Here is a 16,701-nt window from a genome sequence, read left to right on the forward strand (position 1 = left end):
ACGTGTACTGTATCAAGGTCATTCACACATCGCGGTCCTCAGATTGTTTTGTTTCTGACATGAGGGAGCATGCAGTCTGTATGTGAATACAGGAAGGTGAAGAAAGGTTTAAGTTGTCCATGTACCTTCACTCCAAGAAGGGAAGCAGGGTGGGTGCATTTGAATCTATGCAGATACAAGCATCAGAAAGATGATTACAGGTATGTAGGTTTGTCTTCTAAGGCTTGTGGATCTGATTAGAATAACATGCTTTGCATAGACTAGACAGCAGTACCTGGAGAAGGAGGTGGTTTGTTAGAAGGTAGAGAGGCAAAAATATGCCTTAGCACCACTTGAACTTGGGAATCTGCTCTTGTATGAGTATCCAACAGTATTGTTGCGTGAAAGTGTGAATTGCTTCCAAGAGTACATTTGCAATGAATGCTAGAGTAGCCCCAGTGTCTCGAGCTCTCTGTGCCCTGAGCGCGAATGGTAACGTTTTCTTTGACAGAGAACAGCAGAGTGAAAATTCAATGTACAATCCATCTGGAAATTGCTGATTTAGAGCCAGGATATTCTGGAGAACCCTGCGGACCCTGCACTAGAACCCTGTCTAAAGTCTCCTCCCAAGTGGCCGGGAGAGGAGACACTTCCTGATCCCAATCCTGGGGGCTGTGTCCCGAGGGACGTTTGATAGTCAGCCTCCCAATTCGATGCAGAATGGCGGCACCGTCATAGGCCAGTTCTGGCCTGCTTTAGCATCTGCATCCTGGATGTGGCACAACGACACTGGGTGCCAATGCCATAGGCCTGGAAGCTAACCCCTATAATCCTCCCGAGTGGTGGTGCGGGAGGGCTGACGATAGGGGGTGGTGTAGCTCTTGGAAGATCTGGGGACTCTCCCATTTGGGGAATAAAAGGACAGCCTCCTCTGCTGCAGGGTCCCCAGAGAAGGTGTCGTCTCTGTCCGTCTTGATGGCCTCCAGTGTCATCGACCGCCATGTTGGTGAACTTGGTCTGCACATCCGTGCGGAAATTCGTGGCTTTAGTCAACCTTGGCATCAAAGAGCCACACCATTCCCCATCTGGTGGAAGCAAGAGTCCGCTATGTCGAGCGCGACAGTGATGGCGTGGTGGGAAGCCACTTCCCCTTCCTGGAACAGGGTGCCAGGCTCTGGCCTTATTAGGAAGGAAGGAAGTAAAGAATGGGTTCTAGCTTGCACCACAGCTTCCTGTCGTATCTTGACATGATGGTGAGGGCGTTTGGCGGCCTTGATGGTGGAAGCTGCTGTGGTGGTGATGATGATGAGCTTTACTGCAGCATTAAGCTTTTTGCCCTTCTGGTCTGAAGGTACCATAGACGATGAAGAGGGGTTGGAGGACATCTTTCTGGTGGCGGGCAATACCACAGAGTCTGGTGAAGGCTGGGGCCTGAGGCACTTAGAGGCTTAGTCTGGAACCCGATACTTCTTCTCCGACCAGTCACGCTTGGCAGGCGTGGTATTAGGAGCTTTCAGGATTGCCAAGCCATCCTCTTATGTGTCATCCAGCAAAGGAATCAATACTATGATCTTCTTGGAGGACTCCCACCGTTCAAAAAAGAACTGTGGAGCGGCCTGGCAGGCTCACTGACATCCGGAGGTTCCCGTCTGTGGGAATGTAGTCAACCTCATCTGTAGGAGTACTGGTGGTGTTAGTGTTTGTGCCAGTGTCCGTATGAACTGGCTCCTCCGCTACATAAGGCAGAGCTCCTGGCACAGGCGCAGGAGCAGTGGCAAGTTACTGCTGAATTTCCACCACCCGAGTATCCAGGGTGGTTGAGATGTCCAAGGAAATGTCTTGCAAGAGTAGGTGCAGCCGGTACAGCAGGAACTGGGCCTGAGCCCCTTGGAGGGCTAAATAGCTCGGAAGTCCTACAGGTCTGTGAGCCCAGATGAGGCATAGGCAGAATGGGGTCTGGTTCCCCTTGGCCCCCTTCCTGATCCGAATGAAAATCTTCTAGCAGGTCCTCTTCAGAGCTGGTGTATGTGGCTGGTGACCTTCTGGGGGATCCCATAGGAGTCAGGGTAAAGAGTGGCACTGGTGGGCCTGGGCAGGAATTCCAGAGTGGCAGGCATGTCTCACCAAATCGGAGCCCTTTGGAAAAGAGGTGACAACTGGATCAGGAATGGCTTCCGTCGTCGTCGTTGGAACTGCTGACGGAGGTTTAGGGGGCAGATACACACTGGGCATGGTGACTGTTGAAGAGGTAAAGGTGGACGTCATTGACGAACCCTTCGGGGTAGCAACTGTGAAAGGAAGACGACTTCATAGACTTTGCAGACTGAATCGTTGACGGGATGGTCGTTGCCAGGGCGGCAGTCTGAATGGATGAAGTTGTTGATGAGGTTCGTTTAGACGACAGCAGAACCGGCTCCATAGATGACTTGCTAGTCTTTGACAACAACCTGCTCTTGGATGACGAGGTCAACGTTTTTTTTGCGGTCAGAGGTATCCCACCAGCCTAACCGTTGAGGGAGTCAGTGTTTGACCATTCTCAGAACCGTCTCCCGTAGGCAGGCGACCATTGACGAGGAAGGTCATGGACCGCAGGATTTTGCCTTCTTTTGGATCTTTGCCATGGAAGCATCCTTCAAGGACCTCAACCTCTTTTTCCTCAAAGGGCATGTGCTAGTGGACCTACCGGCCATGGAAGGGGCATGACTACACCGGAAGCTGTGTCAGAGGCCTTCCCCTTCCTTGATCCATGCCACCAATGAGGCTTTTCTTTGTGGAATGGGCCCATGCCTGGCCTGTAGCGCCACAGGCTGAAGATCCGAAGGTGGAATGAAATCTTTGTCAACCACGGGTCTCCGCTGCAGGTAGTCGTCACCACATGACGGTTGACTAAGGGTTGGAGAATTACAGCAAAAATCTATTAATTTTTGAGGAGCAAAGCGCAAGGACTCCCCAACACTAGTAACGTGCTGTAAAATCTGAAGATGGCCACCAGGGGTGGATCTTAGGACAAGTGTCATTGGCTGGAGGCAGTATGACCCAAAGGACACTATAGAGGACACTAGCAGTTTTAGCTTAAAGCTAAACTGCATTCTTTTTAGAGGATTCTCATCCTGACAATGGGGAATATTCATGAGCAAGTGAATCCATGCAAGACCCCATGCCGGAGAAGATCAAAGCTACTCCCCCCACCATGTGCATTGTTTCTGTATAGGCAGTGAACATTGAGTCGAGAAGGTGTTACCGTGTCTAGGCAGGTTGCGCAGTTGTTGACAAATCTTTTTTCAGTGATGCCTAGAGCAAGCTAAGATCATGATTAGCTAGCTATATATTGGCTGCAAGTTTTATAGATGACCTAATGTTGATCAGGCCTAAAATGAGATTAGTCTACTTAGGGATGTTGAAAACATATTTTATACTTTGAGTATTGTTTTAGGTGTTGTATGCAATGTTCCCCCTAAGGAGTGTTGTGTTTTTGTTGCAAATTTGTTCTCACCATCCAGTATTAGACACATGAGCTTATATTGCCCTAGAGTTTCTGTAATGGCGACTCTGTTTCATGTGCATACAGATACATGGCTCATCAGAGATGTGGGCGGTAGGCTCTATATCCAGACAGAGCAGCTAGAAAAGAAGGGGATGAAACCTTATGCATTAGGTAAAGGCACCATTTACATCTGTTGATTGGGTTATTGCATTTCCCATTAGGGCATGTTGTAAAAGCTTTGGAGCGGCTAGCCCTGCACCTGGTGCATTTACCAAACACATTAATGATACATAGAAGGATCCACTCATGCAGAGGTGAACACTTCATAATAGAATTCCATTTTGCAGTGCTCTGAAGTGGCTCTAAGACTTCATGCACAGTGCTTTATAGGTAAAAGACCGAAAGTAAATAATACAGAAGGGAAACCTCATCCCGTCAGCAAGATTTGTGTGAAAGAGGTTAAGATCCGATTATAGTGTGTGCACCATTGCCATAATTGGAAAACCCACAACATTCTGAACAGGAAATCTATTGCCGATTATGGATTCTCTGGGCAAGAAACCTAATAGGTTAAATGGGAAGCGAAAACTGAATTTGAAGGTGTACCCAAGATGAGACTGCCCTTACTTAGAAAGGTTCAAAGCCTTCAAATATAACGTGGAAGGTCTCATATTTGTGGAAAATGTATGTTGCCATCTTCAATTCAGTTGACAAAAACAAATGATAGCAATGGCAACCCCAAATCTAAAAGTGTCTTTACTGTTTAAAGTTAGACAGCACTGCAGCGGTCAATCTCTAAGGTAAGCTCATTGGTGAAGGCTGCAGGCTGTTCTTTTAGGTAATGGGCCAGCAGCCCGAGTTAGCAGGCTGGAGAGAGTCAAGCACATTAAACAAGGTCTGTGGTGCAGCTACAATCCGGCACTGCCTTCAAATTATGGCAATTTTGCAAATCAACAAGCACAGCATATCCAATCATTGTGATTTATGAACAATTGGCAGCTTTGGAGGTAGTTATTTTCCGAAATGGAAACCTACACCCAATTTGAACTGGCTGGCCATTTAAAAAAAAAAGGGAGCTCAAAAAAGAGCCCCTTTTCTGTTTTTGAGGGATGTTTAAGCAAAGGGCAGCAGAAACATGATGAAAAGGTAAACCGGCTTTGGTTTTATTAAATCTGACAGTAGGGGGTGTAAGGAAGGCATGGTATCAAACAGTGAAGACAGACAAGTGATCACAGTTCAAGGGTGTTTATTGAACTTTAATGGGTTGGTTGAATGCATATCTAAACCTAAATCTAAGGATGTGAGAAAGCTACGACCATCAAATAATAATAACGCAGTCGTAGTGGAGCTTGTCAAAATTAAAAGGGCCTATACAAAAAAAAACATTGCTAATTCTTACCTCTAATAACAAATGGTGTGGGAAGATGTATGTAAAAGAAAAGTGTTCAAGAAACAATACATCAGGATAACTGAACACTTGGCTTCCCTTCCCCACGATTTCAGCACGTGACATAGTGGCACACTCAATCTTCGAACACACTCTGGCTTCTCTTAGCAGGAGGATGCAGTTCAAAACACAAATATCCGGGACTTTTGGGACAAAGTTTCTTTTCCAATAAAAGTCTCTGGTGTTTGTTTTGTTACTCTAGACATTCTATGAACCAAAGTTCCTCTCTGGTTAAGTTTCTCACCTTACAAAGTCTTTGGGTGTACTGTTCACCCCAGGTCTCCCTCAGCCGGGCTCGGACCCCCTTTTCACAATTTCACAATGAGTCTCCTTGAGTGCTCTAGTGCGGGAGGACGGCATGTATCTCGAACGCCAAACCCAGGATTCATAGGCTTCACTTCTTATTTCAAAAGTTGAAAGGTTTTGGACGTCATGTCCCAGAATGCACCAGTCTTTTCTGCTTTTCCCTTGCTTGCTCCCCTAAAACAGCATGTTCCTTGTTTTGGGAGCAGCAGGAGCCCAAGAAGATTATGTTGTGAGGTTGGGGTCTTACCACCTGCCCCTCAAAGGCCTGGGTCTACTTTTCTCAACCTGGGGTGGGTTATTGCTTCCTCTCCACACTGCAGTCTCCCTTGTGCACTCAGGTTCAGTGTTTGGGTAGCCCTCCTTTCTCCAGGCCTTCCAGGTTTCTTCCAGCTCAATGTGTCTCTCTCTCTGGCTTCTCTGCATCCTCCAGCAACCCAGGCTCACTCAGAGTGTGTTCCTGTGCTCTGCTTTTTATACTGGTAGGGAGGTTTAACCAGTTTCAGGTGTGGGTGGGTGAAAAATGAGGCCTGACTCTGCCTGTCCTCGTTAATGGGAAAAGATGGAGACGGTCCACAGGAATCCATGGTATATTGGTTTCTATGGGCAATCTTAATTGCTCTGTTCCTCTTCTTTGGCCCAGTGCTTTTTGAAAAAAGGCAATGGGGAGGAAGTATGGGCGTTGTAGTTGTCGCTAATGATGGAGGGAAAATTCTCTAAGTGTTTGTTAGGGTGAAGGGGGCAGATGTATGGTTGTAGGTGAATCTTCTTTAGACAATAATGTCCCATATTAACTGAGGGGATGTTGAATAGGGATATATTTCTTATCCTATGCCTCCCTTTAATGTTGGTACCTGTTGGGGTAATGGGACAGGATTCAAAAAAATCTATAAAGGTGAAGGAATACCACATCTTGCCATTAGATGTCTCATCCTCACTGCCCAAGGCCCTTCACCCAGGTGATTCCCCCCGGCACTTGACCGCCCCAGGGTCTGGATCCAAGGGTGATGGCCGTGCCCTGGCCACCTGAGCAAGAAAACCCTGGGGTTCAGACAGTGAGACACCCTAAGGTTGCTCACGGATGGGGTCGGGGGGACAAGTAGCACTGAGAATTCTCAGAATGTTCCACCCAATCTCAATGGTTGCCCCCCCCAGGTGTTAAAGAATAAGACGGTCCATTACCTTCTATTTGAGAGGACAGAAAGAAAAAGAATTGGAGTGTCCAATGATATCCACAGATTTGAAGTATTGTTTGAACAAAGGTAAGATGAAGAAATGCTACAACATTCAGACATGGTGGAATGAACAGTGTGCATACAACAAAGATTTGATCAGCCTTCCACGGGGGACTACTACACCTTTTCAACCGACGCTGCTAAAAAGAGATTCTCCCTGAGGAGGGAGCGCGTTTGAGCGATCTACCATCTACCGCGTGAGAGTGTCCTGCAGCAGTATTGAAGAACACCATTTATCACCAAGCCGACTTGCATCGCGTCCGCAGTAAATCATAAGCAGAGGCAGCAGCAGAGATGTGCCACGCATCAAACCGCTAATAGAAGGTTTATAAATATAGATTCTGTCTTGGCGATTTGTTAAAATCTGTATCATGAATCAATGTGTCCCCACAATAAAGGGTCTGGCATTGTATCCCGAAAATTATTTTGGAGAGTTAAATCCACACAAGACTATATAAAAGGAGAGAGCCGGTTCAAACATTCCTCTGCATCTCTCACGATGTTGCTGCACCTTCTCAGAGGCGCTACTATCGTAGCGAACATTTTGAAGATCCCATGATCATCAAAACCAGTAAACCGAAGTGGCATTTTTCTCTGGAGAAATTTTTCAGACACAAAAAAAGAAGCCACCTAATAGGGTTTCAGATCTTGAGTCCTTCGGAGTAGATGGCATCAGAAAAGATGTTTGATTGCACTGGCTCCTCGCCCACCTTAGTGCTTCATCAGGCTTACATAAAGCAGAGAGACATGCACAGCATTGGGGTTTATTCAGAATGAAGAAAATAAATATTTAGCAGCAAAACACTTTTTACTGGAAGCCAATGGCAACTCTTACATAAGCAATTGAACATCTCCTTGATCGTGACAAACCTATGTAATCTCCTTTGCAGCGATAGTTGTAATGAACCTCTTCCTTCTTATGAATTCAGCAGAGGCTGCAGTGCTCAGACCAACAGGAATTGCCACTGTTTGCAACACTGATGCCCTGAACGGTATCGCTCACTAATCTAAATGCGTTCCATGCCGCAGACTATTACCTATACTTCCAACTCCTAAACACAATTCTGATTCCACCATTTCACAAAGATCAAAATAAAAAGCGGAGGGCAGCTTTGCTTTTCTGCCCCGCACCTAATGCCATTTGCTGACACATGCCTACTTCTGCCTTGCAAAGAGGTTTTCCTGTTTTGGACATCTGTCATGCACCTACATGGGTTCCCTTGAACATGTTTCCCAAGCACTGCTTTCTGGATTCCTTGTCTGGTTAGCACATGCCTTTAGGGCAGGTCGTTGTGCCAGAGTTTTCTGGCCTATCTGGTGGTTCTCGCTGTCCTCTCTTTTCCAGGGTTCTATAATCCCATAGAAGTACAAGCTGAGGAATCTGTGGGAGGTAGGAATCCATAAGAAGAAACAATTACATATCTCTTATTAATGTTCTTTCTGTTGGAGGAGTCCTTTCTTTCAGATTCTTCAGACAATCTATCCTACAACTCATGTTGGGCACCTCATTCACCTCTTGTTGTTCTGTGGCCACTCAGCTGAGTGATAGGAAAAAAGGCGGAACCGTGGTTATTGGGCTGTAATGGCACCATATCTACTGCCCATGTCGTCGTCACAGGCATGCATTGAAATCAAGCAGAGCTGCATACTCCCTCCTGTAGCTGAAAAATGTTCAGCTGACACTTGGAACTGGAAGATATATATCTTAGAGGAGGAATCTGTAGAAGGATGAATCGGGCAGAAAAAAAATGACTGCAGTGTAAGTAATTTGTTAATGCTATTTATATTATGCTTGAGGCAGAATTAAACTTCTAGAGCAGCCGAATAAGAATACTGTATTGTATGGCGAGGCATGCTCTTGGTGATAATCTTGGGTCCACATGAAACTCATACACTAGTCTGTTATGCAGCGATTTGTTTAATTCGATCCTCCACAGAACTTAATACCTTCCTCTTCCAGCTATTCCTTCCTTTCTGCTATTGCCCACCTGCTATCTCAAATTCACTTCTACCTCATATGGACTTTTATTCGTATTCCCCACTTTAAATCTTTAATCCCTTCCACATCATTCCTATTATGAATTAAAGTTAGTGTATTCATTATTATGCTCAAGTGTATCAAATAAATTACAGGTCACTCACTGAAGTGACTAACGTAGTCCATAGTGCCCTTTCCTCCATACTGTACGGGAGTCCATCGTGAGGGACAGGAACTGAACCTTTTTTCCAGAAAAAATGATCTTTCCCTTTAAATTTAGAGACGCGCAGGGGCGTGGCCCCAGGAGCGTACACTCCCCTGAGCCTGCCCACCGGTACCACACCTCAATCCCCTTTTAAACGTCGGCTGCTTTAATTTGCCTATGGGCGCTTCTATATTTTACGGGGAAGAATGGTGGGACGTATGGAGGAAAGGGGACTATGGACTAGAGTACGTTAGTCACCCTGGTGAGTATCTTGTAATTACTCCTACGTCTCGTCCCCTTTCCTCCATCCTGTATAGGCGGTTACCACTGAATAGAAGCCTTGGGGAGGAGTACCGTTGCTATTCTTATGCGAACAGGTTTCACAGCACCGCGTGGCCAAAAGCTGCATCAGACCACAAACTGGCATCCAAGCAATAATGTTTGCAGAAGGCTGATGGGGTAGCCATTGTGGCCGCCCTGCTGATGGTTTGCCATGGTACATGTCTTGGGAAAGCGACCGCTTTTGCCTTGGCTCCGACTGTATGAGTGAGCATGTTCTTAGAAAACTCTCTACGCTGCACGCTGTATGCTTCCGGAATGGGCGAGACCATCCATCTGGCTACAGAAACCTTGTACGCTTGCCCGCCTTACCTAGATCTTCCGAATGTGACAAAGAGAGACTCTGACTTGCAGAGATTCTTGGTCCTACCCAGGTAGAATTTCAATGCTCGCCTAACGTCAAGACAGTGAAGCACCTTCTCTGCCTCATCCGTAGGACTAAGGAAAAAGTTCGGAAGTCCGATTTCCTCGATGTGCAATGAGGAGACCACCTTAGGGAGAAATGCAGGATGAGTGCGGAGAACCACCTTGTCTCGATGAAATGTAGTGTATGGTTCTGTCGCCATCAGAGCCTGAATTTCGCCGATTCTGCGTGCCGACAGGAGTACCACAAGGAGCGCTGTTTTGATTGTAACCAACCTGATGTCTACAGCCCCCATGGGCTCGAATGGTTTATGCACCGAGGACTACATTGAGGGCCCAGACTGGGTGCGGGCGTCTGACCGGCGGGAACAGCCTTGTCAACCCCATAAGATGTCTTTTCACCACAGGTTTGGACGCAGAAAAATAATATGTATCCAAGCTTCTATGGGTGCCTATGCCCGCCAGGTATGTCTGGCAAGTGTTACCTGGACCCCTATTTAGCTAGATGCGCTGAGAATGAAAGTAGCTGCTCGAGAGTGCACATTAGTGTATCCACTCCTGCATCTCTGGCCAAGAAGCAGAACCTGCTCCATTTGCTCTTGTATTGCTTGCGTGTAGCCTGGCTCTTGGCCCCTTGGATGAATGCAAGGTGATCCTGAGACAGATGGAGGTGCTGGAGAGTTATCTGCTCGGGGACCAGACAGCTAGCACTAACCTCTCCGGGGAAGCTGCATCAGGAGAGGTTCTGGCCCAAAGGGAAGATGCACCATCTGTTGAAGGTCCGAGAACCCGGGCCTGGCTGGACACTTGGATTAGCTGCAGAAGCCCAGGCAGTCGGAGGGAACGCAGAGGCCCACATTCCATCCCACTGCATTAGCAATGCGTTCCCCATGGAGCCTTGGCCCCGGTCCCCCAAGGAGGTGAACTGTTAGCATGTCCGGTTATTCTCATACGCAAATGTGAGGGTGTTCCTAGCTTCTGAAAATGCCCTGAAGGACCTCCTTTTTGAGCTGCCACTTGTAATTGTCGGAACCCGGTCTGCTGAGTCTGTCCGCCTTCAGGTTGGACTCTCCGAGAGATGGACTGCTGAGATCCATACTCTGAGCAATGGCCCACTCCCAAATGCTGATGGCAAGCCTGCCCCCTTGTTTGTTGAGGTAGTACATGCAGGTGGATCTGTCCGTCTGAATGCACACTGCACTGCTCTTGACTATTGGAAGAAACGCCTTGAGCGTGAGCCAGATGGCCATCATTTCCAACCAGTTGACAAGATGGCTGCTGCGGGAAGCTCCCCAACATCGGAGGGAAGAGTCTGTCGTAAACGTATGGGCCGGCTTCGGTTGTCTGAACTGCCTGCCTGCCATGAGGGTGGCGTCCTGCCTCCACCATTGGAGGTCCTGGTGCAGGTGAGGCGGTATGGAAATCAGCGCTGACTGTGCCGCAGTCTCCCGAGTCCAAGAGGCTGAACAATGTAGCTGTACTCTCCTCATTTTCAGCCTGGCTTGAGGATCCACCAGGAGACATGCAGCCATTATCCCCAACTTGTGCTGATACCACCAGGCCATGGTCACTGTTTTGCTGAGGAAGTGCCTGATTGCCGCCTTGAGAGCCAACACTTTTTCCTCCATGGGGAATATTTTTTGTCTTTGTGTATCCCACAGGAGACTCAAGAACACCAGGGTTTGTGTAGGCTGTAGCTGTGATTTCTGGAAGTTGATGGAGAACCCCTGGTCATAGAGTGTCCTCATGAGCCTGTGTACCTGACCTGCTCTGGCGTTTCCACTCTGACCAACCAATCGTTGAGATATGGACATGAAGGCCCACCGTGTTCATAAGCCTCACTAAGACCCTTTGTGCTGAGTTGAGGCCAAACAGCAACACCTTGTACTGGAAGTGAAAGCCCATGACCTGAAACCTGAGGAACGATCGTCCTTCAGAGTCAGGTAGCACGTCCAGTCTCTCACACCCAGAAATTCTGCCAAAAGACCTGGCATAAACATTTTCAATTTCTGCAGGGGCAGGTACATGTTTAAGAAGGATAGAGCTAGGACCACTTGCAGGCCTGCCCGTTTCTTCTTTTGAATAGCGAAGATGCAGGAGTAAACTCCTAACCCATGCAAAGGAATTGGGACCTACTCTACCACTTTGCTCGTGACGTGCGAGAATATCTCCGCTAGGAATGATGGTGTCCTGATCTGTGGGAGGGAGTGACGGGGGCAGGGAATGGGAAGCCGGAAGTCCTGAGAGACCACCGAAACCAACCAAGGGTCCGAAAACAGTGTTCGCCAGGACTGACTGTGGCGGGCCAACCTGCCCCCCAATGGGGTGCTGTGGATCTGACACAACTTGTCATTGTTTCTAGGCCCCTGAGGCTGAGGACTGGAAGAACCCCTTGTGCAATGGCTTATGTTTTTTCCACCAATGATGACTGGGGGAATCGGCCTGGCTGCCTGGCCAGATGGTCTTGGATCGCAAACATTTGGTGGTATTCAGGGATTCCATCAGTCCGACCCTGCTCTTGCCCAAAGTTCTTGGCTGCTGGCTTGGTGAGAATAGCCAGAGATTTGGTCATCTGGGAGCTGCTTTTCTTTTTGTCTAGCTCCTCTATTCTATGGTAGAGTGAAAGAAGACACCACCCTCAAATGGAAGATCCAGAATGATTTGCTGGACATCCCGATTGAATCTAGTGGCCCAAAGCTAGGCCGACCATCTCATGTTCGTTGCTATGGCTCTACTTGCCGTATCAATGTGAGCTACTGGGCTTCCATGAGGTCTTGTGCCACTATCTTGGCCTCTGCAAACCGGGCACTGAATGAGGCTTCCCTGTGGGTGTGGATGTCCGGGAGGAAGTCAACGATTTCCCACCACAACCTTTGATTCGCTGCGGCCAAAATGATTGTTGGCATCTGCCTGCCTGAGGTGAAGCCCTGCGTTCAAGTAAACCTTCTTGCCATAGGCGTCTAGGTCCTTTTCATCTTTGCCCAACAGCGCTGAAGTGGAAGTGCTGGCCGATGACCGCTGTGGCTTGGAGTACAAGGACGCGGCCGCGATTACGAATGATAGCGGCCGAAGGTGGACAGACAAGATAAGCCCAAACTTGGCATCTAGTTGCTAACTGGCTGTGTGGAGTGTGGCTTAACCAATCCTTTTTTAGCCAGGGCCTCCACATCCGTCTGCAGAGGTATACCAGATCTGGAGTCTGTGAGGATGGTGAGGAACTCCACCAGGACACCTGGTTCTGGCTGTGCCTTTTGTGGCTGAAGGATGCCCAGGCATTCTGCGAGGCCAGCGATACGGTCACTAAACGCTCTTGCTAAGGAAGGCGTGTCCTGTTCCTCTTCAACAGTGTCTTGCTGATCTCCCAAGTGTGTAGGGTCTGTGGGGACCACTGGCGGAGTGTCTTTTGCCATGGGCAGCGGGGTGGTTAGCGAAGGAGGCGGCGTGGCAGGTGGCAACGAAGGCTGAGGGAGTGGGGTGCTTCCACTGGGTGCCTGCGGCTTTACTGGCCTTAATGTGGTCCGGTGGAGACCTGGCAAACAGCTCCCTCAACTGTGCCAACCGGTTCTTTAAGGACCGTGCAGTAAGTGTGTTGCACGCCGAGCAGCCGTCCCATATGTGGTCTTCTCCAAGGCACGGGAGGCAGAGGACGAGCGGGTCTGATGTAGGAAATAAACCGTCGCAAGACGGGCACCTACTGAAGCCTGCCGCGGCCGACATGCGCTGGGGACGGGCGAAGCACCCGTGGATGCTGCGTCTAACAAAATATATGTTAATATAGTTTTAGAATGACGCAGAAAAAGAGGATTGAAGTGTGCGGTCGGTGAGCAGGGTCAGGGGAGTTTATGCTCCTGGGGTAATGCCCCCACGCATGTCTAAATTAAAAGGGAAAGACCATTTTGTCTGGAGAAAAGCTTCTGGCCCCATCCCTCACTGGAGGACAGGGGACGGGATGTAGGAGTATTGCAGGTTCCCATCTCTGTTCTTATGTCCAACCTTGGAAGTGCTTCTAATGGAATGTAAATTTGCCCTGCAGAAATATTGTATCATCTGTGCTAAAGGAAAATGCCTGCATTAAGTACCGTAAAGATTACTTTGCTGGACAATGTGTGTCCTGATTAAGGGTGCCCAGTGGCTCTTACTAGCAGACGGGAATAAAATATGTGCTAAAGCACAACATTATCTTGTCAACCTGCCAAGCGGAAATTCTACATCTAGTACTTCTGGTAGTCTGTTCAAATGATGGATTCCAGGCAGTGGACTGGTGTATATCAATTTGACTAGTTCCATAGACTCTGAATACTATTTTGTGAGGTCCGTCCAGAATCATTGGCTTTTTCCACATATAAATCAGAAAACTCTCCTAGGGTAGTAGGGCCTATATTTGTACCATTATGCTGAAGGTCATCCTCAAGTTGAACTGGCTTCACCCTACACACACCCACGCTAGTGTGAATCTACTGGTTCTGGAACATGGCCAGAATTATAATGTGGCGTTAGTACCCCGTTGCAAGGTCTGGAATGGGGGTAACGGCCTGGCAGCCCGAGTTAACAGCCGAGCGAAGCGGTAACCCGGGGTGCTAAAGAATTCACGTTTTTTCATTCATTGAATGGGACGCCGGGTGCATCTTGTTCAATGAATGAAAGGTTTAAGTTACTTACCTTAATTCTTGTTCTCCAGCATGGTTATAGCATGGATTCACATGCTCATGAATCCCCGTCGTCAGGCTGGGAATCCTCAGTAAAAAGAAAAAACCTTTGCTTTAGCTTGAAAACTGCATTTCTCCTCTAAACCAATCACTGTCTTCTAGGCCATACTGCCCCCATCCAATGACAGTCCTCACCCCTGGAGGCCATCTTCAGATTTGGTAAGCAAGTAAAAGTCAGTATGAACCAAGAAGATACACAGTAGGGAGGGTTTGCATGCCAGACCATGCTGGAGAACAAGAGTTACAGGTAAGTAACACACCTTTTCCAGCATGGGGTCTGGCATGGATTCACATGCTCATGAATAATGATTACACAGCAGTACAAATACACAACTACAGGGAGGTGGGCAGGCTCAACAGATGTAACTACACGCACCACTGGAACAGAGTCCCTGCAAGTTAACAAGTTGCATAGCACCACTTGGCCGACCCAGGACTCCTCCCTGGAATCCTGGTCGACGCAGAAGAACCATGTGAAGGTGTGCGTGGACTTCCACGTAGCAGCCCTGCAGATGTCAAGAAGGGGCACACCAGAGAAAAATGCTGTTGCTGCATTGGCTCTGGTGGAGTGGGCTCTTGGCCGGCCTTTAAGCGGTCAGTTAGCCAGACAATGACAGTGCACGATGCAGCCGGAGAGCAACCTGGCAATGGAAGCCTTCGACATGGCCTTTCCACTATTCAAATGTCCAAAATTGACAAACTGAGAAGTCTTCCGAAAGCTGTGTCTGTTGGCAAGTAAAACTTCAAGGCATGAGCGACGTCCAGCGAATGCAACGCCGTCTCTGCTGGCGATGATAGATTCGAGAAGAAGACCGGCAACACCAAAGGCTCGTTGAGGTGGAACTCAGATGGCACCTTAGGCATAAAGGTGGGGTGTATACGCAGTAACACACTTTTAGCATGGAAGGATAAGTATGGATGTATGCAAGACCACGCCTGGATCTCGCCACTCGCTTAGCCGAGGTAATCGCCACGAGGAAAGCCATCTTCCACGAGAGGAACTTTAGAGGGGCCTGATGCATCGGTTCAAAGGGGGCCCCCATAAGCTTTGTCAAGACCACATTGAGTTTCCACGCTGGGGCCTGAGTCTTCATTGCCGTAAAAGTCCTGAAGAGGCCCTTGAGGAACTCCTTCACGAGTCTGTGCGACCACAGGGAAGGTTTACCTTGTGTCCTGGTGTAACGGGATATGGCGACCAGGTGTACCTTGACAGAGGAGTGAGCCAGTCCAGCATTGGCTAAGGAAAGCAGATATGGTAGGAGCTGCAGGGTTGTGACATGCAGGAGTAATCTTCTGAGCCCGGCACCACACTGAGAAGCGCTTCCACTTATGGCCGTAGCACATCAACATTGAAGATGCTCTGGCCTTGGCCAGGATGTTCTTACATTCTGATGGGAACAAATAAGGTCCAAACTCTAGGGCTGCAGGAGCCAGGCCCTGAGGTTCAGCGACGCCGGGTTGTGGTGTAGAATCGCCCCTACTTCTCTGGCGAGATGATCGGGAAGCAGAGGTAGGCTGATGTATGGGGCCGCGGACAGACATGGAAGATCTGGATACCAGTTTTGTCACAGCCATGCCGGAGTGACTAGTATCATTCTGCAGCGACACTGTCTGATTGTGTTGATCACTCGTAGCAGGATTGGGAACGGAGGAAAAGCATATAGGAAAAGAGCCTCCCACGGGAATGAGAAAGCATAAAACAATGCCCCTCGGCTGCCGGAATCTGCTGGTGAACTTCTGACACTTGGATTTTGTTGCCGTCGCGCAGAGGTCGATCTGGGGCTGACCTTATTCATGAAATAGAAGATCCATTTGCTCCTGGCAAAGCTCCCACTCATGGTCAGAACGTAGCTCCTTCCTCAGTGAGTCTGCAATGGTGTTCTTGTTGCCCGACAGGTGAAAAGGAATGAGAAACATGTCCTGACGAATGGCCCACTACCACATGTCCTGGGCCTCTCCTTGGAGAGAGCTGGAGAGTGCGTCCTGCCCTGCTTCTGGATTTAGAACATGGTAGTGGTGTTGTCTGTGAAGATCCCCACCCCCTTGCCCTTTAGTGACGGCAGGAAAGACCCGAGGGCCCAGAATACCAGGCTCCAGGACATTATGTGAAGGGTCTTTTCTTCTGTAAACCAGAGGCCTCTGGCGTGCAACTGTCCGGTGTGGGCTCCCCAACCTTCCTGGGAAGCATCCTTTATGACCAGCTCCTGGTACGGAGGGACTTGGAGTGGAGCCCCTTGCATAAGTTGAGGACGCTCCACTGGATCGCTTGTCGGAACTCTTCGTTGAGGGTGATCTTGTCCGTCCAAGAACCTGAGACTTGCAGCCACGTTGAATCTTGAAACTCCTGGAGAGGCCTCATCTGTAGTCTGCAAAGACGGATGAGGTTGATGCAGGAGGACATCATGCCCAGCAGTGACTTGACGCTCGTAGACGACCGCACCGATGATCGGCACCGTACCTTCCCCAGGATAGCCATCACTCTTTCCTCTGAGGGAGACGCCAGGCAAGTTACTGTTTGATTCGGGCAACCAGAAACGCAGCGTTCTGCGATGGCTCCAAGCAGGACTTAGGATAATTTATGGAAAATTCCGTATCCGTCAGTAGACTTACAATCCTTGTCATGTGTTGGCTCGCCAGTGCGTGGGAGCGGAATTGGACGAGC

At 48.7% G+C, this 16,701-nt stretch overlaps 1 protein-coding gene across 8 annotated transcripts in view; it reads right to left on the reverse strand.

The window, feature by feature from the left end:
• UTRN (utrophin) overlaps positions 1 to 16,701 on the reverse strand; it is a 2,010,688-nt gene that overhangs the window by 544,685 nt on the left and 1,449,302 nt on the right. The window lies entirely within an intron of this gene.

The sequence above is a fragment of the Ambystoma mexicanum genome, chromosome 4p (assembly GCF_040938575.1).
Source record: "Ambystoma mexicanum isolate Mex_15411 chromosome 4p, UKY_AmexF1_1, whole genome shotgun sequence".
NCBI lineage: Eukaryota > Metazoa > Chordata > Amphibia > Caudata > Ambystomatidae > Ambystoma > Ambystoma mexicanum.